The 27,679-nt window shown below is 41.6% G+C and overlaps 1 protein-coding gene across 11 annotated transcripts in view; it reads left to right on the top strand.

Annotated features, from left to right (window-relative positions):
- The first annotated feature begins 612 nt into the window (after positions 1–612).
- FHIT (fragile histidine triad diadenosine triphosphatase) overlaps positions 613–27,679 on the top strand; it is a 1,095,796-nt gene continuing 1,068,729 nt past the window's right edge. For 5 of the 11 annotated variants that reach the window (XM_078853538.1, XM_073350942.2, XM_073350941.2 and 2 more), the window contains exon 1: positions 613–679. The gene's annotated coding sequence lies outside the window, so the exon portion shown is untranslated. Of the gene's footprint in view, positions 680–751; positions 1,036–1,067; positions 1,340–1,376; positions 1,516–27,679 lie in introns of those variants that run through there. The other 6 variants (XM_073350949.2, XM_073350952.2, XM_073350959.2 and 3 more) reach the window with 4 other exon arrangements.

The following is a 27,679-nucleotide window of genomic DNA, read 5'->3' as shown; positions in this document are numbered from 1 at the left end:
ATAGAATATAGAAGAGAGAGGCATTGGTGTTGGCACCAGGGGCATGACGCTGGATTGCCACTGTACGCATCGGGGAGGGGCGACAGCGGGGGTGTCTGTGCTGTCACTGAGGGACAGTGTTGGCCTCTGTGGTGGGCATCATTGGTGTCCGTAGCAGCATCAAGGCTCTTGGTATCTGTGTCGGTGACACCGGGGATGGCATGTCTGCAGGGGGAGGGGTGATGCTGGCTGTGATGGGGGACAGCGTTGGCGTCCATGGCAGCATGCGGGGCTCCTGGGGGCTGTGCCAGTGACACTGTCCTCTGGGCTGGGGTCGGCGTAGGGCTGCCCATACCAGTGGGGCACAGCCCTGGGTTTCATCGCCTGACGTGATTCCTGGAGGCTTCAGGCCCATCCTGGGGGCTGACAAGCCAGCGTGAGGCAGCACTACGGTCGGGCACCGCGCCCCATCCCCCCCGGCCCCGCCATCACTGTCCATGAATGGCTCCGTCAGGGAAGGGAGCGCGGCCGGACACCGCCTCAGAGGAGAGGGCGCCGTGCGCATGCGCGCTGGCCACTCCTGTCCGCGTGGTGGGAATCCTCGCGGCTTCCCCGGAGCCAGTTCCGGGCGCGTGACGTCAGGGCGCCGGCGCGTCCCGCTCCCATCCCGGCTTGACGCACGCGCAATAGCAGTCGGAGTGTAAGTCTCCATTTTGCTTCCCCCTCCCACTCCCTACTCCTCAACAGCCGGAGCGGCTCAGGGTGGGGGAGGGCGATGGGAAGGGAATGGGGGGGAAGGGAGGAGTCGGGGACGCTCCGGTGCGGGCCGGGCGGGAAGCGCTGGGGCAGGGGGCGGAGGCCAGCGCGTGCTGGCGCCCCCAGGGGCAGGGCGCGCGCGGCTCTGGCGGTCCCCCCTCCCTCAGCGCGCGGCCTGCCGGGCGCGTGTGAGGAGTATCGGTGGGCTTGCCCCTGGTCTGCCGCGCGGCCGGTTCCGCGCCGGAGGCTCCCTCTCGATCGGGCAACCCAGCCACAGGGCGGGCTGGGTCCGTCGTCTGGGTGGGTGGCAGCTGCTGCCACGCGGACGGCGAAGGGGCCGCCCCTGGCGCTCTGTGCTGGGGCGGGGGAGGAGGGGTGGGCATCTTTCGGCCTTGTAACGGCCCGGGCGGGTCTTCTAGACGCCTCAGTATCTTTCCCGCCAGCTGCGCCCCTCCCCCCGCTCCTGGGCAGTTACCGACCCGCCCGCTTGAAACGGGAGTGGCCGTTTGTCAACGGCCGCCGCGTCGCACGGGTCACGTGAAAACGCCTCCGCGGGAGCCTCGCTGACTGACCCCGGCCCGCGGCGTTGGGTTTATTGCCGCAGGTACTGCGGAAGTGTTGGTATTTCTGCGGCACCACGGCAATTATTTTTCTATATTGTCATCTGTGGAGGGGGGCAAATTTAAAAAAAAAACAACCCCCCCCCGCAACCCCTCAACCTAGGTGCGGCATTTAGAATCCAGCAGAATCTCCTCCTGTTCTAGTCGCTTAAATTAAAATGTGGGTATAAAATAATAGCTCTTTACATCTTCCGAGTGCCTTGTAAACCTTAGCGAATCAATCAGATTTGACATAGCTCCTTAAATGTGAACTCAAAAGAATTTAATGGGAAAAAGCCTGCAGCGGTTGGACTGAGTGAGAGCTTGAAAATAAGAGTAGCGATAGTGTGTAGTTTTTTTTTTTTTTAATGAGGAGGATATGTTTCTCTGGAGTACAAATTTAATTTTTGTCCTTGGTAAATTATTAACAACCCCATTAGGAAATTAATATGAAACTCCTAAGAACTTAGATGGAGGAATCAGTAAAATCATTTTGGTCATTTTGACCTTGGTTCAATGATGGGATTAGTTTAAATAACTTTGTGCGTGTGTGTAACATTTTAAAGTCATAGTTACTGGATGGAGAAAGGAAGGCTTCGGTATAACTCTTGGGACAATTAGATATAGTGTGTAATATAATTAAAAATCTTAAATTGCAACATACTTAAGCATGTATCTATAAAGTTCGCGTGAAAGATTAATTGCACACAATGGGCTCTGCCTGTAGGCAGATTTCTTAGTAATTTATTTTCAAATAGCTGATGTCAGTGATTTAAATAAGACATTCCAGAATATTATTTCTCTATGGTAGGATCTTGGCCACTTAATTTAAAATTGAATCATTGAAATGCCTAATAGAAAACTTGCACAAAGTACTTCACCTTTTTTCCCTTGGGCAAGATGTCTATGTCCAACACATAGTAGTTCCCTTGATTTTGTAACCTGTTTTTATATTCCGCTCCAATGCATTTTAAGTTATTCAGAAGTGGTTTAAATCTTTGAATGACAGTTGAGAAGTATTCTGATCTTTAAAAGTTACATTCTTATGTGCTGAAAAGAAATTCCACATAGACATTGGGTTTTTGGTTTTTTTTTTTGAATTTGAATGGTTGGTTTGGAGTTCTCATAAAAGCTGAATTTAGTTCACTTGTCAATTCTGCCACTTAGTGTGAAAGCTTTATCTGTTGCTTCTTTCAGTGTGGGTAGAAGATCATAGTTGGTATTTAGACAGATCTCTTCTTGGAATGTTGTTGGATTCAGCCAACATTAGCTGTTATTGTTTCAGTGTGTGGAAGTTTTGATGTGAAATCTAATTAAATCCCTTTGCAAAGTCTTGTTAAAACGTGTTTTATAACACAGTTTTTTAATTGGTAATTTTACACTGGGGTTGTTTTAAGTGGATGATTGTTTGAGTTGTAGGCAGAGTCTGTTCTTCAGATGTTTCTGCTTACTGTGTAAGTATAAAGGCTACAAGTTTGTCTCCTCACATCTATGTAAGGATTTACATGCATAATTCCCATGCATTGAGCAAAGAACATGAATCTAAACATGTAGTAGGAGAAAAATGACTTACTTTTGCTGTCCTTGGAAAGCATGCTTCCTGTCTCCACTGACTTTATTAATGCTACAGCTAATATATTTTTCATGCTTAAATATTCAGCAAATGCATTGTCACTTCTGTTTGCGTATATTCCATTCATACCTCTTCCTTTAATTCACTATACTGCACCAGGGAGCCCTTAGTTGGAATTATGATGCATTTTGCTAAGTGAAATCAGAAATATAGAAGATAGGGCTGGAAAAGACTACCTGGGTCATCTAGTATAACCTTTTGCGTAGAGCAGGATTATCCTTCTGTCTTGTAAATGATAACCTTGTATGTAAATGAAAGGATTTGTCTTTTTTTTTTCTAGCTGTATTGCGTAGTAAATTCATATTCAGTTTTTCATCTGTCACCCAAATCCTTTTCTGCACACTCATTAAATAGATTTTTTTCTAAAGTTTAAACTTGCACTTAAATTTGCCTATTTCTTCAAAAACTCAGTTTTGTAGCCATTTTACTTTCTTCACTTACTGTATTACAGTAGCACCAATTTGAGCCATGGCCTCGTGGCTGCTCCCCTGAGGCTGGGAGAGGAGCCTTTAGATGTGGGCCGGCTTGAACCCCCCACCCTGGACCTATAGGTACAGTAACATCAAGGATCCCCAACTAGACTAGGCTCCCGTTGTGTTGGCACTGTGCACACATAGGGTGGGATTCACAAAGGTACTTAGGGTGCTAAGTCCCCTTTTAGGCACCATTGTGATTCACAAAACTCCCCCTTGGTTTCAGCCTAATTCTGTAGGCACCTCTAGTTGCTTGGTACCTCAGGTTTTGCAATAAAATATCTCGGGCCTATGTTTTTGTCTCTGAGCATATGCACTGCCGCTTCACTGGGTGCCTATCTCCTGCCTACACCTCAGTGCAATTCACAAGCTAGTTTGGCTGCCTAAGTTGTGTGTGGGATCTGACCCAGTAGGTATCCATAGAGGTTGCCTTACTCCACATGAGACTGACAGGATGTAAGAGGGTGGGAGGGAAATGGAGGAGCTCCTCTTTATATCCTTTTGGTGTAGTTAGACCTGACATTCATTACACCTAATACACAGTTTATGACAACAGTATCTGAAGGTATCATATGAGGTGTCATATAGAGACAGTTGACATAGTTTCAGAATTTTTGTAGTTGCTTTTACAACATTTGTAACAGAATTGTGTATTTTCTATTTCACTTACAGTTCCTCTTCGAATTTAGAAAACTAGATCAAAAGCTATTACAGTTATGTTCATCTTGTCTCATTCTCTATCTTCCTGATAACTCTGTCAAAGAAGGTGATCAAGTTTATTGCTCAATGTGTACTCTTTTTAGTGTGAACATTATATTCTATGAGCTTTCTTTAAGAAACCCACTCAACACAAAGTAGGTGTGTATTTAGCTTATATTTTGATGAGATCACAAATTATACATGTTTTTGCACCATTTGCTACTAATTTTACACATTGAAACATGATGTAGCCTAAGGGTTTACTGGAAAATTGACTTCAGTAATTTATTTTTGAGTTTTCCTAAAGTTACATAGTACGTTATTTTTGACTGGAATATAATTCCACAAACATAAAATAGAGAGATACAAATACACTACATGATATAGCACTATTAGGTTCGGCACTTACCCTATAAGGGATAATAAGCCGTTAATACCGAGCTGATTTGTCTATCAAGATTTGAAAGTTGTGAGTGATGAAAAAGCTGCTAATAGTGAACTTAGTTTTAGTGCAACTCTGTGTCATGGGTTGGCTGGCCCTTTAAAGAGAATTGGGCCTAGTTTCACCAGTGACATCTGATTTCCAGGTGATGCTGTGAGATCAGGGATCAGGAAATAGCTAGCGTCCTCATACCCGTCTTCATAAAAGATAGCGAGTAGTTCAGCTTGAGAGCTGCAGAGAATTTGAAAGCTCTTTCAGGAGTTCTTGTATCAAGGGAAAGAACCCAGCTCATATGTAATTTGCACATTAAAGGCGGGTTGAGTGTAATCCTGAAAGAAGCAGAAAGGCTCATGCAGGAGTTCCTGGTGGATGGGGTCTGCAGAGCAGTACTGCAGGGACCAGGTTAAGTTGGAAAGAGAGCAGAATGGCTCACTAGCACCCCCAATCAGATGACTTGCAGAGTGTAATTCTGGAGTGAATATAGATGGTCTTTTGCAGGAGCCTCTGGGTTAAGTGAAAAAGGACAACTTCGTTTGTTGAAGAAATAAACAGAAGCTTTGAAGATAAGAGGACTGGAATGCTGTGGCTGGAGAATATTCTTTGGTGCACAGGCTGTTGAATTAGTGCACTGGTTTACACTCTGTTTATAGTGAAGTAACGGAAGAGTTCCAAAGTGATTGAGTATATTGCAATGGACTTTCAGTCCTCTTCATGTGAGCATAAACTCCACTTATAGTGACGTTCCACTCCATTAAAAGTGGATATCAGTGTGCTAAAACTCTAGGAATGTAACAATTATCAGATAACCATAACATTTTATTAGAATCTTTCTCAACTCAGCCAAAGAAGAGAAGTTGCTGTGATTCAATGAAAGGAGGAATCCCTGGTTCGTGTCTAGTTTATAGCTGCTCTTGGTGTGGGTGTTGAAGAGCTGAGTCAGCTTTGCTGCTCCCCACTTGTGAAGGTATAGCCCCAGGTTGCTCCCCTTACAACTATTAGAAGTCTCCTGAAACTACATGAGGGTGAAGAGAGGCCCTGCTGTAGGAGATATTTTGCCAAGCAGACCCTCTCTTTTTTAGTGAAACTCTGCTTATAGAGAAATAGTGTTGGGAAAAGTGGTGAACCCCTTTAACTATGAGATGATTTCATTGTATTTGGCCAAATATAGTACAAAAAGCAGACTTGCATAATGAATATATACAATGGCTGACGTTATTTTGGGTCTGTTCTTGCACCATTGACCGTTTCATAATTGATTTAAATGGGGGAAAGATCAGGCCTGTTCTACAGTACAGAAAGACCTATTGTGGCTCTCCCTCTCTATTCCAAACCCCTTGCCAAATTATTTTCCTTTCTGCCACCCATCCTGTTTCAAGTCTCCATATAATTTCTAGAGAAGAGTCAAAGGTAGGCAGGATGCTTAGCAGCCCTTGTTTAGGCTAGATATCTTTATTACAAAAATTAAATCTAAAAGAAAGTGTAACCACTTAATACTAAGTCATGAAAAAGGAAAAAAAATGTCTTGAATCTAAAAGTGGGCATAAATACACCTGAATAAATAATAATGCATGCTTCACTAGCCCTCATCCTGCTGTTCTAGCAGGACCTCCTCCACCACTGTGACTTATCACTGGTAAACATTCTCTTTGTAGTTGTATACACCAAAAAGCAATTACCAATGAGCAATATATAAACTTAACATTAAGTAGTGTGCCCAAAACAGCATTTGCTTTCATATAAATGGCAGCAGCTATAGGGAGATACGTTTGGTTGCCACTGCATTTTTCAGGGACACATGACATCCCCAGTCTCATGGAGAAACAGGCGAGAAAAATATGCATGCTTTATTTTTGCTAAATAGAGTAATAACGACTGTAAGTCACAGGTGAATCTTGAGTTTCTAAACCTGTGATTCCCCAACAGCTTCAGGCCAGGCTATTTGCCATCATGAAACCAAAACATAGACTATCAAATCCAAAGGTTCCTTGGGACTTCTCATGTCCTATCTTCTAACAGATTGACCCTGGAAAAATGCTGGTGCTGAAAATTAAGTACAAGTTTAACTGTTTTGCTGGATTGAGATCTAAATTAATGTAAATGATAATTCTCAGTTTATTTTTGCTTAGGCTGAAAATTGACTGAACAGTAAAGGCACTTCAAAAATGTAAAATTACCTGCAAGGGATAAATTTGGACTTTCAGTTTGCAACACAATGATTAGAAGTTTGTGTTCTGTTAATATGAATCATGTGATGATTCCCTGTACTAGAACTGATTTGGAAAAATGATTGGAATAATTTACAAAACAAAGTAAAATGGTCACTCACATTTCAAGTATGGCCAGATTTTACCTTGTTGCTTATCCTCCCAAACTCTTGTTCCTTTTGCTGCTGCTGGAGTCTTGTCACCCCCACCCCTTAATATCTAGGTTTCAAATGCACAGTTTTTAGATATTTAATCCACATTATTTGGTATCCAGTGGATTCATCACGTATCTAATTAATATACAGTAGGAAAGCAACTAACTTTCTATATGAGGGAACTTTGAAATCACACAGAGAAATGTATGGGTTTTTTTTAATTTCTTGTTCTGGGACATCTAATGATTTCAGGCTCTAAGTTTCTTTTTAGTGCATGTTTCATTATTAAATATTTAAGACTTGTATGGCTGTTATAAATACTATTTAAGAATGGCAAATTTCTTCATTACCCAAACATTTTCAGGTTACTTAGTGGAAGAGATAGTAAAAACTAAATTCGAAGGGTTGGTGTTTGAGCACATCTCTAGTCAATAGGGAACTAGCAAGTGGTATAACAACATTCTCAGACTTCACTGTGGTAAAGCCTGTAGTGATTGGGTGCATCTGCACAAAAGATGCTTATAAGCACAGTCTAGTATAAATCACCATGAAAACTCTCACCTATGTGAAATTTTATGTTGGCTATCGGATTGCTTTTTATTTATTTATCTGAGTACTATTGCATCTAGGTCATCAGCTGATATTTTTGGTTCAGTTATAAAAAGATCATACTAACTAATATTTCCATGTGGGATTTGTGTTTTGCTTAGTGAGAGTCCTGTGTAGCTAGGAATCTGATCGTTCAATACATTATTTATAAGCTTTACATGCTATTTTATCAGTACTGAACTAGTACAATGTAGTGGTCTTGGCAATTGTATTTTAAAACAACTAAGCTGTATGTTGTGGGATGGTGGGTAAAAATGCGTTTGTAGCTTTATAGTGAAAGTCAGCATTATCTTTGCATTTAGTAGATAAGATGCCAACTGCTAGATTTAAAATAAGGAACATACTTCATATTGGATGTTCAGGTGTTCAGACAGGAGTAGTACATGAAAACTGATTAAGGGGTTCTGCGTTAGCTTGGTACTTAAAATGCACTTCTTGTCCAAAGTTAGTCAAGTACTTTTTCACTTCATAGGAATGGATGACTTTATTTTGGATAAGATTTTAATTTTTTTCAATGTTAGAGGTATGGATAGACTTCTTAAAACAAATGAATAAATAGAAAAAAATGCTATCTTTACCTATCGAAGTTTTCATATTTTTCCAACTTAAAATTTTTAGATTTTTTTGGTAACGACCATAAATGCATGAAAAGAAACAGTCTACAACCATATGCTTAAATAACTCTGCTATGTAAGTTGACTGTTCAGATCATAAAGCCACCCTTAAATAAATAAGATACATAGTACACAGGACCATCCCATTATATCTGTTGAGTGTAGTCTGTAGAATCTCAGACTCTGGACCTTATAACAACAGTGTGTTTTGGGACTGTATGACCAGGAGACCAATAGCAGTCAAAACGTAAGCCATTTCTAGTATTGTATTTTTCTGAGAAGATGCCACCTGTTGTAGAACTGCTCCCTCCCAAATATTTTCCACAGTATAACACTTCATGAAACATACACTGGAAAACTTTGGGGCAAACAGCGACCTCAACAATGTCTTAAAGACACTGAACACAATTACAAGTTGAACAAATGTACTGGGAGGAGGATTTCTCTACCATTTCAGCAACAGAAGAAGCTGTTTAATTGGTACTAGCAAAAGGGACCTTTATGCTTTCAGTAGGTCAGCAACTAGAGGACTATATCTCTTTCACGGTCACCAAGAGTACATTACAATATTTCCTGTGGACTGGTTCTGTGTCCCCTTTAGGGTCCAAAGCTACTAACATCCTTGTAAAAGTCCAAAATAATGCTTCTGGCTCCTTTATAGGCGGCATAACAAATACTCAATTTCTCTCAAATACAAAATACTCTCAGTTTGGAAATAAAATATTTTTACTAAAATGTTATATGAATATTCAGTTTCTTGGGAGGTCTCTTATGAAGCACTTGAAGTATTTTTGACCATGAAATAAGAATGTACATATATCTAAAGCCCCACATTGAAATATGTGAGTAAATTGAAAGTAGTGGCTGTAAATTCTCTTAACTAAAGATACCATTGAACATTCCACATGGCCACAATTAAAGATTCACTGAATTTTATAAATATTTTTACCCTGATTGTTTATATATTTTATTAATCTTTATTACTGATAGGCTATGTAATTTATGCACAGACATTTACCACTTGTCATGAAATAAAGGTCATGAGCAGATTGTTGGTTGGTGTAAATTGGCAGTGGATGTATGACAACTTATACCACCTGAGGTTTTGCTCCCATTTGTAAGAAGGTGAACTTGAATCATAGCAGCCCTGAGAAATGATGGAGGAAGACTGGTGGCATGGCCTTTGAAGGAACGTAATTTGCATCTGCTCAGTTTCAAGTTAAGAGATCATTAGTTTTGATATGATGAAGTTTATCTATAAAGTCCCATTAAATGGGCATTAATGACCTAAGAACAATATGCCATTGATAACTAATATGAAATCCCTGCTTTTGACCATAGTTTTAAAATGATTTCATGATAACAATTATGGCTGTCCCAGCATTGGAATTCCCCTCCTCAACTGCAAAGCTGCATATGGGGAGTGTAACAGGGTATAGCAGGGCCCCCCTCGGTCCTACCTTTGCTGTGCTCCAAAAACCACTGAGATCTTCTGGTTCAGCATTCACCACCCCGGTGCAGTTTATTTACACAGTACAAACCCACCACCTCTCAACATATATCGCTGGGGGTTCCAGCCTTAGGGGCTTCTCTTTCTTGCAGTTAAAAGGGGAGAACTATCCCTCTTCCTCGACTCTCTGGCTTCTCCCCCTGCCCTTTGCTTCCTTTCTGTGAGCCTGTATATAACTCTAGGCTAATCAAGCTGGCAGCTGCTCCGCCTCTGCCAATCAGGCTCAGATTCCTCTAGTCAGCTCCAGTTCACCTCACTTAATTGGAGCTGGAGTGACAGAGGGCTGGCTCAGCAGTTCCTGGTCAGCACTGTCACAGGCAACAATAATGATTACCTACCCCCTAAAGCAGATTTCTACAAGTGTAATAATTGTTGAGGGCAAGTGTGCATTTTCCTATGCCAGTAGTATCAAAGGCTTGTGTCTGCTCCAAATGGGCTGAGCATTGCTGCTTTCCCTTATGTCCAGTGTGTGTGTATACATATAAAATATTGTATATAATACAATATTACTGTATTTTCTATAATGCACATTTATCATATTAAAGAGCTCTAAACTTTGCAGTAGCTTTGATTGAAGCACTTTTCAAGTTTCATATTCCTGTACACATCTATCCGTCTGGTCATGTCTTACTGCAGAACTGACTTTTAAAAAATCTGTACAGATATACATTAGAAACATTTAGATTGCCATTAAGAACCTAGAAACTTATTATTCCCCATTTTCTTTAACAGTTTATCAAGAATTATAATTTTAAAGTGACACAGTTATGTATATAACTTTTTGCACACAAATTAGTTAACTTTGCATTCTTTCAAGTCACTCCCTTTGGGAATTAGTGTTGTTACCTGGTGAAGGCAATAAAATGTGGTTAATTGCCAATCTTTACTTGTAAAAGTTATAGGAGATTAAAAAGAAAAAAACAGTTCCAACTATTAACCAGGCCTGGCCTGGATTTCTTTGATCTAAATTGTCTGATAGATCACATTGAAAAGGCAAATCTTAAGGGGGTAAAGGGAGGGGGAAGAAATACTGTTGGCTGAACATGGTTTTCATTGAAAGTGCTGTTCAACACAGTAAGCAGCTCATTTTTTAAAAATTATCGGAGACAACTTTTTATATAAACATTTTTTAGCGATATGGATAACTGAATTAATTTTTTTCTAGAATATGGTAAGTATTTCATAGCCTGGAGACATAGTAAAAGAGAACTAAATTAGTAAGCAGTGGTACCAGTAAACTTCTTGTGTTTCAAAAATACATAAAGGGAAAAATTCTAATTTTAAATGAGAGCAGTAGCTTCAACTTATGTTGATATATTCAAATGTGATAAGGGTTCAGAAATAATTTAAATTGATGATTAAATTGCAGTAAGTCTTAAATAGATATTTACAACCTTATTTTAACCACTTACATGCTAACTTCAGGATCACATTTAGAGGTGTATTCAAGATGGATACTTATCTCCCATTCCTATAAGGTGCTAAATGCCTTCCACTCTCATTGTAGCATTTGGGAGTTGAGGGTGTTCAGCTCCAGTAGGAGACATTGTGCACTTTACAGGATCAGACTGTCAGCTGAAAGAAGAATAGTCTTCCTCATGCAGTATAAACAGAAAAGGAGTACTTGTGGCACCTTAGAGACTAACAAATTTATTTGAGCATAAGCTTTTGTGAGCTACAGCTCACTTCATTGGATGCATTCAGTGGAAAATACAGTGGGGAGATTTATATACATAGAGAACATGAAACAATGGGTGTTACAATACACACTGTAAGGAGAGTGATCACTTAAGGTGAGCTATTACCAGCAGGAGAGCAGGGGTGTGGGGGGTGGGGTACCTTTTTTTAGTGATAATCAAGGTGGGCCATTTCCAGCAGTTGACAAGAACGTCTGAGGAACAGTGGGGGGTGGGGATAAATGTGGGGAAATAGTTTTACACCATGCACCTCCATTCTTCAGTGGAGAGTCGGACAGTGAGCAGGAAGAGATTGTCTCCCATTGCTCCTTCCACTCATTTTATAATCCCCATTACCAATCTGGGCCTCCACAGCTGTACCATCCGTCTGGCTTTCAACCACCCTGGTATAGACAACCATGGTGCTAACCACCAGGATCCTTCCAGCCATCCCAGTGGCTCTGTTGGGACCTGTGGGAGGTGTATAGACGACATGCCTCCTGAACATCTAGCGTGGTCTACCATGAACCAATGAGGTGCCCTCCCTCAGCCCTAGTATCCTGAGCCCCTGAAGAGATGAGGGATGCACAGGAGGATGACCTTGAGGAAGAGACCACAGACCAACATCTCATCTTCCTCACCAGATGAGGCAGTGATGTCCCCTCCGCCATCTCTAGGAGATGATTTTAAGCTCTTTCAAGACTTAGAAAAGTGGGTGACAGACACTCTGCAATGACCTTTAGAGAAGGTAAAAAAGTCGCAACATAAACTGTTGGGCATTTTGCATTCCTCTCCCTCATCCAAAGCACACCTCCCCATCATCGAGGCTCTCTTGGATCCAGCCATGCTTATATGGCAGACCCCTGTATTGGTGCAGCCAATTTGTAAACGGGCCAATAAGAAATATTATATTCCAGCCAAGCGTACAGAATTTCTTTTCTCCCATCCACCCCCTAATTCGATCATTGTGGGTGTGGTGAATTCCAGAGGTCGCAACATCAGGTGAAGTCCACCCCTTATGATAGGATTGAAAACACCTTGCCTTTCTCCCAAATAGGTCTTATTCATCTGGCACGCTACAGTTCCACATCGCGAATTATTGGGCCCTAACAGCAAAATATGACTTCTTCAGTTACTCCAAACTCAATTTGTTTATTGATCAACTTCCGGAATCGCACAAGCATCAGTTTAGGGCCATTCTCAGTCAAGGGTAACTGGTGGCCAAGATGGCACTTCAGTCAGCACTCACAACTGATACAGCGGTGCGATCCATCTCCACAGCTGTTGTGATGCGGCAGACTTCTTGGCTACGTTTTTCTGGCTTCCCCAAGAAAGTATAGACAACTATAGAGGACCTTCTTTTTGAATGCACCAAGTTGTTCGCGGAGAAGATGATGGGATGCATCCCTCCACACACTCAAAGACTCTTCAGTTGTTAGGGATTTACACACCTGGCCAGAAGAGCAAATACAGTTCTCAGCCTTCATATACAGAGAAAATACAGTTCTCAGCCTTAAATCTCATACAGTATACTACCCAACTTAGTGCTTTTTATGAGCCTCAAAGGAAAAAGTCCAAGTTCTCAAAGCACAAGCCATTGGACCCACAGCTTTCTTCTTCCCAACCATCCACTTCAAAGCACCAGTTTTGATGGATTGAGCGGGGCGCCACCAGACAACTCCTTTCAGTACCATCTGATGTTGACCAACCCTTCACATCCCTATGGATGCTTCCTTGCTCTGTTCCACAGCAAATAGGAATGGATAACATCTGACAAATGGGTTTAAAAATTCTCTGCAATGGATATTCAATTCATTTCACCTCCATCTCACCCTCAACACCCTTCCCTGTCTCTTTAGGGACCCTTCTCACAAGAGTCTGTTGTGACAAGAGATGGATCATCTCCTCCATGTAGGAGCCATAGAACCCTCAGCACTTATGAGGCAAAGGTTTTACTCTTGTTGCTTCTTGATACTCCCCCAAAAAAGAGAGGTTGGAGATCCATACTTGACCTGAGAGCACTCAACAAGTTTGTCAAGGCTCAAAAATTCAAGATGGTCACTCTGGCAGTGATTACTCCTGCTTTGGAACAGGGAGACTAGTTCTTGGCCCTCGCCCTCCAGGATGCTTATTTCCATATTTCAATCTTATCATCCCACAGACAGTTCCTCAGATTTACCCTAGGACAGGACCATTACCAGTACTGAGTAATCCTCTTTGGGTTATCATTAACTCCCAAAGTAGTCTCCAAGGTCCTTTTCATGGTAGTGGCTCACCTGTTACCCTAAAATTTAGACATCCATTATGTTACCTACAAATTTGCATGGGGCTTTTAGCACCTTGAGCAAAAGCCTGCCAATTATGTTAGCCTATGATAGTGCTTCTAATTTAACAAAAGAGTAACAAGGTTGTGGCCCTCCCTAAAGGAATTGCTAGGGTGTTACCAGGAGGCTTGTCTCCTACCTGCAGAGGGCTCCCCAGAACAAGCTATGTTATGACAGACAACGTAGTGTGCATATGCTCCATAAATCGTTGGGGGCACTATATTGCCCTCTCTTTGCGCAGAAGAACTAAGGCTACGGAACTGGTACATTTCCCACAGTATTACAATATCAGCCGCCTACCTGCCGGAGCATACAACACAACAGTGAACAGTCTCAGTCACAAATTCCCACACAACCATGAATGGGAGATAAACACAGTAATACTCCATGACATATTCACACAGTGTGGGACACTGAGAGTAGACCTGTTCTCCACTTACTTGAGCAAGAAATGCCCACACTACTACTCTAGAGCACGCCTTGGTCAGCACTCCTTAGGGGACGCTGCCCTTCTCTCATAGGACCAGGGCCTTTATACACCTCTCCCCCATTTGTTGTATTGCTGTAAGTCCTGTTAGAGAGAGAGAGAGTGCACAATGTTATACTGACTGCTTCCACCTGGCTGAGACAGATGTGTACCCTTCCCTGTGACAGCTGGTGACGTGCCTGCCAGTCCCTCTTCAACCCACTCCTTACCGCCTCTCAAAGAACGAAGGACTCACTCTCCATCCCGACCTATGGATACTTTGGCTCAAGGTCTGGCTCCTTTATGGTTCCAACATATAAAGATATCCTGCTCTGAGGAGGTACAGGAAGTGTTACTTACACAGTAGGAAATTGGCTACCCATCATACTTACCTACAAAAGTGGACCATGTTTCAGTTTTGGTGCCATTTCAGACAAATTACCCCGACATCTGCTACTCTCCCGGTAGTCTTAGATTATCTACTTGCTCTAAAGAAGTCAGGATTATATTTTAGCTCGCTCAAGGTCCACAGGGCGGTCATAGCGACTTTTCATCAACAAACAGAGGGGACTCAGTTTTCTTGCACCCAACTACAAAGAGGTTCCTCAAGGGCATAGCAAACCTCTTTCCCCAACCCAGACAATCCTACCCCATCACGGGACTTGAATTTAGTATTAAAGGATCTGAGCAGACCACCCTTCAAACCTATGACCCTGGGGTAAACAGTGAGGTGGCAAACATTGCAGATGATACAAACCTACTCAAGATAGTTAAGTCCCAAGCAGACTGCAAAGAGCTACAAAAGGATCTCACAAAACTGGGTGACTGGGCAAAAAATGGCAGATGAAATTCAGTGTTGATAAATGCAAAGTAATGCACATTGGAAAACATAATCCCAACTATACATATAAAATGATGGGGTCTAAATTAGCTGTTACCACTTCAGAATGAGATCTTGGAGTCATTGTGGATAGTTCTCTGAACACATCCACTCAAGGTGCAGTGGGAGTCAAAAAAACAAACAGAATGTTGGGAATCATTAAGAAAGGGATAGATAATAAGACAGAAAATATAATATTGCCCCTGTATAAATCCCTGGTACGCCCACATCTTGAATACTATGTGCGGATGTGGATGCCCCATCTCAAAAAAACATATATTGGACTTGGAAAAGGTTCAGAAAAGGTTAACAAAAATGATTAGGGTTTCCATAGAAGGAGAGAGAAATAAGACTGGGACTTTTCAGCTTGGAAAAGAGATGATGAAGGGGGGTATGATAGAGGTTTATAAAATCATGACTGCTATGGAGAAAGTAATAAGGACGTGTTATTTACTCCTTCTCATACACAAGAACTAGGGGTCACCAAATGAAATTAATAAGCAGCAGCTTTAAAACAAAGAAAAGGAAGTATTTTTTCACACAACACACAGTCAACCTGTGGAACTCCTTGCCAAAGGATGTTGTGAAGGCCAAGACTTTAACAGGGTTAAAAAAAACCCTAGGTAAGTTCATGGAGGATACATCCGTTAATGGTTATTAGGCAGGATGGGCAGGGATGGTGTCCATAGCCTCTGTTTGCCAGAAGATGGGAATGGGCAATGGGTTGGATTACTTGGTGATTACCTGTTCTGTTCATTCCCTCTGGGGCACCTGGTATTGGCCACTGATGGAAGACAGGATACTGGGCTAGATGGACCTTTGGTCTGACCAAGTATGGCCGGTCTTACATTAAGTTCACTTACACATCTGTCAGTAAAGTCAGCGTTTCAGGTCACCACATGCAGCTCTTCAAAAGTTAATATGCAGCTCCTTGTACAGGCACCGACTCCGGGGCTGGAACTAAAGGCACCAACTTTCCAATGTGCCAAGGGGTGCTCACTGCTCAATCTCTGGCTCTGCCACAAGTCATTCCCCCACTCCACCCCTTCCCGCCCCCTCCTCTGAGCCTGCCGTGCCCTCGTTCCTCCCCCCCCGAGCCTCCTGCATGCCACAAGGTGCGGGAATGGAGGGGGAGGTGCTGATCGGTGGGGCTGCCATTGGGTGGGAAGTGCTGGGAGTTGGGTTTTGGAGCTGATGGGGGGCTGCTGACCTATTACTGTGGCTCTTTGGCAATGTACATTGGTAAATTCTGGCTCCTTCTCAGGCTCAAGTTGGCCACCCCTGTTCTAAGGCTAGAACCCAGGGGTTATTATCCCTCTTGGGTTTTCCCTCCCTTCCTCTGTGCTCCCAGAGAGGAACTGCATACTGTGTCCCTACAACCTCTTTCTGCTGCAAGCTTCCTGTCTTTATAATCTAGCATACCCTGACCCCAGCTGACACTCTTGTTCAAGTAAACCTGCCTCTCCTTCCCGTTGCAGCCAGGTACCCTAACTGGCCCCCTCAGGTAGATATTTAACCCTTTCAGGGCCTGTGTGGGGTATCTGCCACATACCAACTTTTACATAAGTGCTGCTTTTGATCCAGATCAGTAGTGTCTAAAAGTGGGGTAAGTTTGCACTGCTGGTTGCCGTGTTCCACCTGTTCGGTGGAGAAAGACTTGGCCTCTAGGGCCTGATTCAGTAAAGTCCTTAAACACTTGCCTAACTTTAAGCATATGAGTAGTCTTATTGTCTTCATTGGAAGTATTCACATTCTTAGGTAATTTGCTGATTCCTAGGGCTGTTAACGCAGCCTTTGGTCCATGAACTTAGTTAACCTAAACATTAAAACATTCTCTTTAAAACTGATTTAAATGATGTAATATGTATTAACTATGCAGTGTTTTAAACAGATCTTTAAGAAACAGGCCTGATTTGGGACAGGACTGCAAGAAAGTTACTGATCAGTTTCTAATTGTTTTTTTTTACTTCTCATGGTGAAAACTGAAGCTAATCTTCTGTCGCCCTTTTCAAAGCTCTTTGTATGTCTTTCAAGCTCTGTCATTGTCTATCCTCAGGCCTGCTGGAATAAGGCAGGTGTGGACTGAATCTAGCCAGATTGCTCTTTCTGAAATGATCACCTCTACTTCAAAGGAACATGGAGGGGCTGCTGGATGAGGAGGAAGGAGGCTAGTATGGGGGAGACAGGGAAATACAGTGTAGGAGGGAAGATATACACTGGTGGAACAGAAAGGTTAGAGAAGGAGGCAGGGGAATGTCTGGGGAAGGAAAGCATGATAGTTCCCCATACTAGGAGTAAAGAGAGTGTAAGTGCTATTTTCCTCTGAGCTGTTGTGGGTAGGCCCACATGATTTTGTATGTTTTCAAGTTGAATTTTCTTCCTGAAATGATCATATGCATGTTTGGTGTGGGAAGCTTTCCGCTTCAAGTTAAAATATTACAAGAGAACAAAACCCTCTCCTGTTCATTGATTTTAAAAATCTCAGTATTTTGTGTAGGGGGAGTCTGAGCTGACATTATTAATTAGGGGTCATCACAGATTATTTTATGTTATTTATAAAAAGCAATTTTTTATAGGATTTACATAGTTGATTCCAAAATGTCTCTTAAAATGTTAGATCCCAATCTTGCAAACATGCACATTTAAAATTAAGCACATGCATCAGTACATTCAGGATTGGAGCGGAAGACTAAGTGCTTTGGGGCATGTCTTACTATCTGACAGCACGGTGACTAGCACAATGGGACATTTACCCATTTGCAGCCTCTTGCCCCTACTATAATACAAATAATACATACTATTACAACTAATTGTGCCTTCACTAGACAAAAAGTATAGGCCAATGAAGTAATGGTAATAATCTGCACTGTTGTTTTAGAGATCTTGCTTCAGTTACAGGCTGTCTCTACGGGCCAAGAAGACCTAGATGAAGTGCTGTGTGTTGTTCACCAACAGCCCTATGATTAATGGGAAGTATTACCCATCACTGCCTCAAGACTGATGTTCCCCTTATTTTCAAGGATGGTGTCAGCCAGGTGTGTGCAAGCATATGGATGCAAACTAAGGGGAAAAAATAGAGGCAATTGACATGGGGAAGGATCCCCAGAAATGTGGAAGCCTCTTGAAAAGAGGAAAAATAATTTCTTGAGCCTATGTTTCAAATATGTACTCATAACTGTGGGTTTAGATACGTTGCCTGTAGTTACAACACAGCATAAAACGGACCTTTTGGCCTTTGAACTGTCTGGAATTTTCATCCAGACATGGGCACAGTGGCTTTTAAGAAGGAGTGACTGAATCCCAGATTACCATACTACCATCCTTTTTTAAATTGTTCCAAAGCATACACCATCTCTTCTGCGATTCCACTCTAGAGCACAATAGCTGCCATTGATGTTCACTTCCAGAGAATTTATGTATTCTGCTCTACTACTTTTCATTTTGAAGCTTATGTCAAGAAAATGTTTCATCATTTCACAAGGCCTACGTTGGTTGTGTGGCCAAATTCTACCTTCAGATACACACACTCAGCAACCATTGATGTCAATAGAACATAAAAATGGCCACACTGGGTCAGACCAATGATCCATCTAGCCCAGTATCCTGCCTTCAGACAGTGTCAATGGCGGGTGCTTGAGAGGGAATGAACAGAACAGGGCAATTATCAAGTGATCAGTCAGAAGCTGGGGATACAATGGGGTTACATTGCTGACCATTTTGGCCAATAGCCATTGATGGACTTCTCCTCCATAAATTTATCTAATTCTTTTTTGAAGCCAGTTATAGTTTTGGCCTTCACAACATCCACTGTCAGCCAGTTTCACAGGTTGACTATGTGGTGTGTGAAGAAGTACTTCCTTTTTTGTGTGTTTAAACATGCTGCCTGTTCATTTAATTGGATGACCCCTGTTTCTTATGTCCTGTGCAGGAGTAAATAACACTTCCTTATTCACTTTGTCCACACCATTCATAGAAGATGCTAGTAGAGTAGAGGGACATATCTACTTTCCTTCTGTTGAACCTGTTTATAGAAATACCCTTTTCCAGGTTTTTTTGGGTACCATCTTAAAGGCACGTATGAATGAAGAAAGATTTTGTATTTTAAGATCAAATATAGGACAGGTAAGGGTACAGTTCAGAAAATAAGGGCTTCCATCTATCTTCATTTTATACTGTAATTAGCTGTTTCGTAAAATGTCTTTATTTCGCCCTGCTTCATGATTTAAATTGGGCCAAGCTACAGTAGTTCTAAAAATAAAAATCACACACTAGTGAAAATTGCTAGCCAAAGGAAACATACAATATATAAAATTGAATTTTGTGAGAAATATACAGCTACAACTTTATGTAGTTTAAACGATTACTTTTATGCTTTCCTCAAGGCTATTCTGAAGGGATAAGTGGTAGAATTAATCTCCAATGTATTGTAGAGGCAAATAAGTTATAGGTTTAGAACCATGTAATCTAGAAATCATTTGAACTAATGTTCTCAGATTAAAGTGCATTATTTGACAATCATTGGCCAAAAAAATTTCTAGAGGTTAGCCCGGTACAGACACTTGCATTCATACAGATGCATCATTGCTCCAGCCACATTCCTGTTTTTCAAACAAGAATCCAAGTCACCCCATTGAGCCTTACCAGTGATTTGAAGATGCCATTGGTTAGGTAATTGTGTTTTACCCTTTGTCCATCTTGCTAACTTTTTCAGGTGTATTAGAGCCTCATTCTCACCATAGCTGAAAGATCTTAGATAATGAAGGGACCACACACTTTCTGAATCTCTCAGATGGAGATCTTGTCACTTTTCCCATTATTTTCTTCCTTTTTGTGTCTTGTTATGGAATATAAGTAATACCAATAATGTGGGAATTTACTGTTTGCCCTTTACTTTGAAAAACAAGCACTAAGGTTACATGTTATCCAGATATAAAAGAAGTTTATTCAAGGTAATCAGTTTTGGTTTGGCATTTAATCTGAGTGTTTGAAAAGTTGGCTGCTGATGCTCCATTGCCAAAGATGATGCTTAATTTTTGTGGAGTAGCCCTCTGTCTTCCCAAACCTGAGGGCACATTCTTTCTATGGCAGTTGATTGCGGCTAAGACTAGCTCGTACTTGATTTTGAGCCTCCTCAGTCTCATCTTTGCAACCAGCATTTTTACCATTCAAAACTGCTTGTAGGGAGTCTGATTGAGACATTGTGTTATTTCTCCTTAGCTTTGTAACTCTCAGACAGACAAACACGGACTGTAATGTCTAGCATTGCAACAGAAAGTCTCAATGTGGGTTCATTGTGGAATGGGCTGCTGACTATGCTTTGCAGCTGTCCAAATACACAAAGTTTTAATGTTAATCTTCTTGCTGCAACGGAGAAAGAACAGCTTCCTCTGAGGCCAGTCCCTGCTCCATTACTCAACTGGCAGAAGTGTGCTTGTCAGTCATCACCCTCTCTCTGAAGCCCAATTGCATAACCTTTACCACATGCCTGGGGAGATGGAGAATTCGCTCTTGCACCCGGGACTCTTAGACCTCTGGACTGACTCAAAAAATATTTCAAGATGCTTTTATTGTAGTGTTGTGGATTTTTTCTTAAATAGTTCTGTCATGCTTCTCTTTTTGATATTTAAATTGTGGCTAAGTGTTGGCTAAAACAGATTAACAGTGGACAAATCTGATGAAAATTATCTGCTGTTTCAAAGGTTGGCTGCATTCAATTAATTTGCTTTGAAACTATTTTGTTCTGCTTACATAAAGGTCAGGAGGGAGGAGTTGTTTTTTGGAATTTAAAGAAGTAAGGTTTTCAGAACCCTTATTAGTTTCCTTTCCTACTAATAAAAATAGCTTTTGTTTACACTGGTTTGTTTTTCTCAGTGAAACTTCTCTGATGAAATTTACTTAAAACGTTAAGCACTTATCTGTACTAAAGTTGCATTCATAGTGTCATGTTTTTATTTATTTTAAATTACATATAGTGGAAACACAAAGCAAGCAATAGCTATGTTGGATTCACTTATTTTTGGGGATTATTTCCTACATATTGTAGATTTACATTTTTCTAGCTAAAATAGTTTATTTGGACGGTGGACATTATTTAACTGGCTTGTGTCATGTGTAGCTTAATAAGGTATAAAAAAAATCCCATAGAATTTGTAACAGTCATGTTCATCAACATTCAGGAAGAATAATAATAAAATCACAAAAGGATTCATGTATGAGTCAGTGAAGCATGTCTAATTACAGTTTTCAGTCACAAAACTAATAAAAATTGGCAAGAAATTGGGCTTCTATTAAATACATATTTCTGGAGATCTGGGGAGGAGGAGGAAGAAAACTGCATTTTTGTGATTAAAAACAATGACAATCACATCAGGCTTTTTACACTGCACGGACATTGTTTTAGCATTACAGGGTGGTAGAGACCATATTGGCATGGATTATTTTTTTTAAATGGTAAAAACAAGTCATAGAAATGAAGAGAGACTCTCAAGACAATAGTAATGGCTCCTTAGGTGAACATTAATACATTTTATAAAGTTTACATTAACTTTGAAAACTGTATCTATTGCTGAAACTAATCAGCCAATTTTTCTCTGTCATAGATCAATAGCATTTTGACATTACATCTTTTCCCTTGCTCTTTGTCGGATGGGAGATGAAATCTGAATGAGGCAGGATGTGAGACTGTACTAGCTGAATGTGCATAAAGTAAAGAATGTATGAAAAGGGAATGTTTTTTTAATGCACATTTTATGAGGAGGTTGAACATTTTTTGCAATAATTTCAAAATTATATAATTATTCTGGCTTCTGTTTATAGGAAAGAGAATATTTAGTTTCACCTAAGGAACTACACACAAGCCCCAACTTTTAATTGTGGCGGGGGGTGCTTGACCCCCAGCTCTGCCCTAGGCCCTGCCCCCACTCCACCCCTTCAATGCCACACCTCCGCCCTGCCTCTTCCTGCCCCCTGCTCCATCCCCATCCTGCCTCTTTCCAGCCCCTCCCCATAGCGCACTGCATCCTTGCCCACCCCCACCCCCGTATGTGTGAAACATCTGATTGCAGCAAGCGGGAGGCACAGGGAGGGAGGGGAAGGTACTGATTTATGGGGCCCACCAGCGGGCAGGAGGGGGTGGGGAGAGCTGATGGGGGCTGCCAGTGGGTGCTCAACCCCCACCATTTTTTCCCCTGGGTGCTCCAGCCGTGGGGCACCCACGGAGTTGGCGCCTATGGAACTGCAACTCTTTCTGTGGTAAAAATGCAGAAGCACAGAGTGCAGGTATTTCTAGCTGGAGCTTTAAACCTGCTTGCCAGAGCTGTATATAAAAGACCATCGCAAGGGTGGATGATTGGGGGCCTGCAGTGAAGCCCAGCCGTCTTCCACTTTTGCTTCTGGGACTTCTGCCAAAGTGCTGACTATGCATTGGGTCTCCATCTTTCATATCTGCCGGTGGTTATAAGTCTGAAGCTTCGCCCCATCCACTAGTTAATGAGAGGAGCAGAAGCCTTCTTTTTGCCCTCCCTTCTCAGTGGGGAAGGTCTCTGCTACGCCACCCTTCCCTTGGCTTTAGTTGCTTGAGCCCTTTTATCCCATAGCACCTACCTTGTGCTGCTGGTCATTGCTTTCGCATGCAACAGTAGCAGTATGAAACTGATGTGAATCCTACAGGTTTTAGAACAGTAGCAGTGAAACTGGCGTGGGTCTTGTAAAATATACAGTGCTGTTGCTTGGCAAAGTTAACAGCAGCAGGGACACTAGAGCTGTCTTTCTGCAAGCTCAGGAAGACAACACTTGATTGGCTGAGATTCAGTTCATGCCTGCAAGGTTCTTTTAATCCATAATGGAGAAGGGTTGGATTTTTTAAAAATTATTACTTACATTTTGGGGTTGATCCTGCTTCTGTTGACGCCAGTGGCAAAACTCTAATTGGAGTAGAAGACGACCTACGCTGTGAGTTTGGTGGACATTAATTTAACAGGAACATACAGTCACCTATTATTTCACAGTACATGTTTAATAAAGAAGGAAACAGAACACTTGTCTTAACATTCTGTACTGATTACAATTTAATATGAAGGAAATGAGAAAAAAATATAAATAAATGTTACCCTGCTATCGAAGAGATCAACAGCACTGCTTCTACACAGTCAGTAGATTGTGTCTGCTGTACCTGATTGTCCCTAAATTCCACCCCCCCCCCGACTATGTTATTTTGCCTCAACAGTGTTTCCCATTTCTGAGAAGTGGTGGCATTAAAAATATAAGAATGGCCATACTGGTTCAGACCAAAGGTTCATCTAGCCCAGTATCCTGTCTTCCAACAGTGGCCAATGCCAGCTGTTTCACAGGGAATGAACAAAACAGGTAATCATCAGGTAATCCATCCTCTGTTGCCCATTCCCAGCTTCTGGCAAACGGATGCTAGGGACAGCATCCATGCCAATCCTGGCTAATGGCTGTTGATGGTCCTATCCTCCATGAATTTGTCTAGTTCTTTTTTGAACTCTGTTATAGTCTTGGCCTTCACAACATCCTCTGGCAAAGAGTTCAATAGCTTGGCTCTGCATTGTGAGAAGAAATAGTTACCTTTGTTCATTTTAAACCTGCTGTCTTTTAATTTTGTTTGATGACCGCTAGTTCTTGTGTTTAGGAGAAGGAGTAAATAACAGTTCCTTATTTACTTTCTTCACAGCAGTCATGATTTTATAAACTTTTATCAAATCCCCCACTCGTTATCTCTTTTCCAAGTTTTAGTCCCAGTCTTAGAATCATAGAATATCAGGGTTGGAAGGGAGCTCAGGAGGTCATCTAGTCCAACCCCCTGCTCAAAGCAGGACCAATCCGCAACAAAATTATCCAAATCCCCAACGAAATCAGTCTTATTTATCTCTCCCCATATGGAAGCTGTTCTATACCCCTAATAGGTTTCAGAGTAGCAGCCATGTTAGTCTGTATCCGCAAAAAGAAAAGGAGTACTTGTGGCACCTTAGAGTCTAACAAATTTATTTGAGCATAAGCTTTCGTGAGCTACAGCTCACTTCATCGGATACATTCAGTGGAAAATACAGTGGGGAGATTATATACACAGAGAACATGAAACAATGGGTATTACCATACACACTGTAAGGAGAGTGATCAGGTAAGGTGAGCTATTACCAGCAGGAGAGCGGGGTGTGGGGGCGGGGGGAGAACCCACCCCGCTCTCCTGCTGGTACTAGCTCACCTTATCCCTCCCACCCCGCTCTCCTACTGGTAGTAGCTCACCTTACCTGATCACCTTACCTGATCATTACAGTGTGTATGGTAACACCCATTATTTCATGTTCTCTGTGTATATAAATCTCCCCACTGTATTTTCCACTGAATGCATCCGATGACGTGAGCTGTAGCTCGTGAAAGCTTATGCTCAAATAAATTTGTTAGTCTCTAAGGTGCCACAAGTACTCCTTTTCTTTTTGCGTATACCCCTAATAGTTTTTGTTGCCCTTTCTGGAACCCTTTCCAATTTCACTATATCTTTTTTGAGATGAAGTGGCCAGATCTGCATGCAGTATTCAAGATGTGGGCATATCATGTATTTATATAGAAGCAATATGGTATTTTCTATCTTATTCTTTCTTTCTTTCCTAATGATTCCAAGTTCTCTTTCTTGAGTGCTATCATCTAATTTAGACTGCATCATTTTATATGTATAGTTGGGATTGTTGAATTTCATCTGCCATTTTGTTGACCAGTAACCCAGTTTTGTGAGATCCTGTTGTAACTCTTTGCAGTCTGCTTTGGACTTAACTATATTGAGTAGTTAATCATCTGCAAACTTTACCACCTCACTGTTTACACTTTTTTCCATATAATTTTTGAATATGTTGAACAGTACTGGTCCCAGTACAAACCCATGGGGGACACCACTATTTACCTCTTTTCATTCTGAAAACTGATCATTTTATTCCTACCCTTTGTTTCCTATCTTTTAACCAGTTACTGATCCAGGAGAAGACCTTCCCTCTTATCTCATAATAGCTTACTTTGCTTAAGAGCCTTTGGTGAGTGTCTTTGTCAAAAGCTTTCTGAAAAGCTAAGTACACTGTATCCACTGGATCACTCTTGTCCACATGCTTGTTGACTCCTTCATAGAATTCTAGTAGATTGGTGAGGCATGATTTCCCTTTACAAATAAACATGTTGACTCTTCCCCCAACAAATCGTGTTCACCTATGTGTCTGATAATTCTGTTCTTAACTGTAGTTTCATCCAGTTTGCCTGGTACTGAAGTTAGGCTTACTGGCCTGTAATTGCTGGGATTGTTTCTGGAGCCTCTCCGATGAAGTGAGCTGTAGCTCACGAAAGCTTATGCTCAGATAAATTGGTTAGTCTCTAAGGTGCCACAAGTACTCCTTTTCTTTTTGCGAATACAGACCAAAACGGCTGCTATTCTGAAACCTGTCTTAAAAATTTGCATCACATTAGCAAACCTCCAGTCATCTGGTACAGAGGTTGATTTAAATGATAGGTTAAATACCATATTTAGTAGTCCTGCAGTTTCCACATTTGAGTTCCTTCAGAACTCTTGGGTAAATACCATCTGGTCCTGGTGATTTACTACTGTTTAGTTTATCAGTTTGTTCCAAAACCTGCTGTTAAGGTTCCTTCCCCACTCTGAACTCTAGGGTACAGATGTGGGGACCTGCATGAAAACCTCCTAAGCTTACTTTTACCAGCTTAGGTTAAAACTTACCCAAGGTACAAACTATTTTACCTTTTGCCCTTGGACTTTCGCTACCACCACCAAATGTCTGACCGGTATTATTATTATTAGGAAAGAGTCCGTTTGGAAACGTCTTTCCCCCCAGAATCCTTCCAAATCTTACACCCCCTTTCCGGGGAAGGTTTGATAAAAATCCTCACCAATTTGCATAGGTGACCACAGACCCAAACCCTTGGATCTTAAGAACAATGAAAAAGCATTCAGTTTCTTAAAAGAAGAATTTTAATAGAAGGAAAAAGTAAAAGGAATCACCTCTGTAAAATCAGGATGGTAAATACCGTACAGGGTAATTAGATTCAAAACATAGAGAATCCCTCTAGGCAAAACATTAAGTTACAAAAAGACACAAAAACAGGAATATCCATTCCATTCAGCACAGCTTATTTTCTTAGACATTTACACAAACAGAATTTAACGCATATCTAGCTAGATTACTTACTAAGTTCTAAGACTCCATTCCTGTTCTGTCTCCGGCAAAAGCATCACACAGACAGAAAGAAGCTTTGTTTCTCCATCCCCCCAGCTTTTGAAAGTATCTTGTCTCCTCATTGGTCATCTTGGTCAGGTGCCAGCGAGGTTATCCTAGCTTCTTAACCCTTTACAGGTGAAAGGGTTTTTCCTCTGGCCAGGAGGGATTTTAAAGGTGTTTACCCTTCCCTTTATATTTATGACACCTGCTCTAAGGACACCTCGGTCTGGGACAGTTATTCAGATTCGTCACCTGAAAAGAATGGCTCAGGTTTGAGAATCTTCCTCACATCCTCAGCCATGAAGACCAAAGCAAAGAATTCATTTAGTTTCTCCACAATGACCTTCTCGTCTTTGAGTGCTCCTTTAGCATCTAGATCATCTACTGGCCCCACTGGTTGTTTAGCAAGCTTCCTGCTTCTGATGTACTTAACATATTTTTGCTATTACTTTTTGAGTCTTTGGCTAGCTGTTCTTCAAATAATTTTTTGGCCTTCCTAATTATATTTTTACACTTCAGTTTCCAGAGTTTATGCTCCTTTCTATTTTCCTCAATAGGATTTAACTTCCATTTTTTAAAGGATGCCTTTTTGCCTCTCACTGCTAATTTTACTTTGTGGTTTAGCCACGGTAGCACTTTTTTTGTCCTCCTACTATTTATTTTTAATTTGGGGAATATATTTAAGTTGAGCCTCTATTATGGTGTCTTTAAAAGTTTCCATGCAGCTTGCAGGGATTTCATTTTTGGCATTATGTCACACTATTAAAAAAGGAAAAGGAGTACTTGTGGCACCTTAGAGACTAACCAATTTATTTGAGCATAAGCTTTCGTGAGCTACAGCTCACTTCATCAGATGCATAGTGTGGAAAATACAGAAGACGTTTTTATACACACAAACCATGAAAAAATGGATGATTATCACTACAAAAGATTTTCTCTCCCCCCACTCCACTCTCCTGCCGGTAATAGCTTATGTAAAGTGATCACTCTCCTTACAATGTGTATGATAATCAAGGTGGGCCATTTCCAGCACAAATCCAGGTTTACTCCCCCCCCCCGCCCCAAACCCCACTCTCCTGTTGGTAATAGCTTATCTATTAACAAAGAAAATAACAGAACGCCACTAGCCGTCACCTTCAGCCCCCAACTAAAACCCCTCCAACGCATTATTAAGGATCTACAACCTATCCTAAAGGATGACCCAACACTCTCACAAATCTTGGGAGACAGGCCAGTCCTTGCCTACAGACAGCCCCGCAACCTGAAGCAAATACTCACCAACAACCACATACCACACAACAGAACCACTAACCCAGGAACTTATCCTTGCAACAAAGCCCGTTGCCAATTGTGCCCGCATATCTATTCAGGGGACACCATCACAGGGCCTAATAACATCAGCCACACTATCAGAGGCTCGTTCACC

The sequence above is a fragment of the Lepidochelys kempii genome, chromosome 7 (assembly GCF_965140285.1).
Source record: "Lepidochelys kempii isolate rLepKem1 chromosome 7, rLepKem1.hap1, whole genome shotgun sequence".
Taxonomy (NCBI): Eukaryota; Metazoa; Chordata; order Testudines; family Cheloniidae; genus Lepidochelys; species Lepidochelys kempii.
Note: the sequence above shows the minus strand (reverse complement) of the source record. Positions and strands in the feature narration are given on the sequence as shown.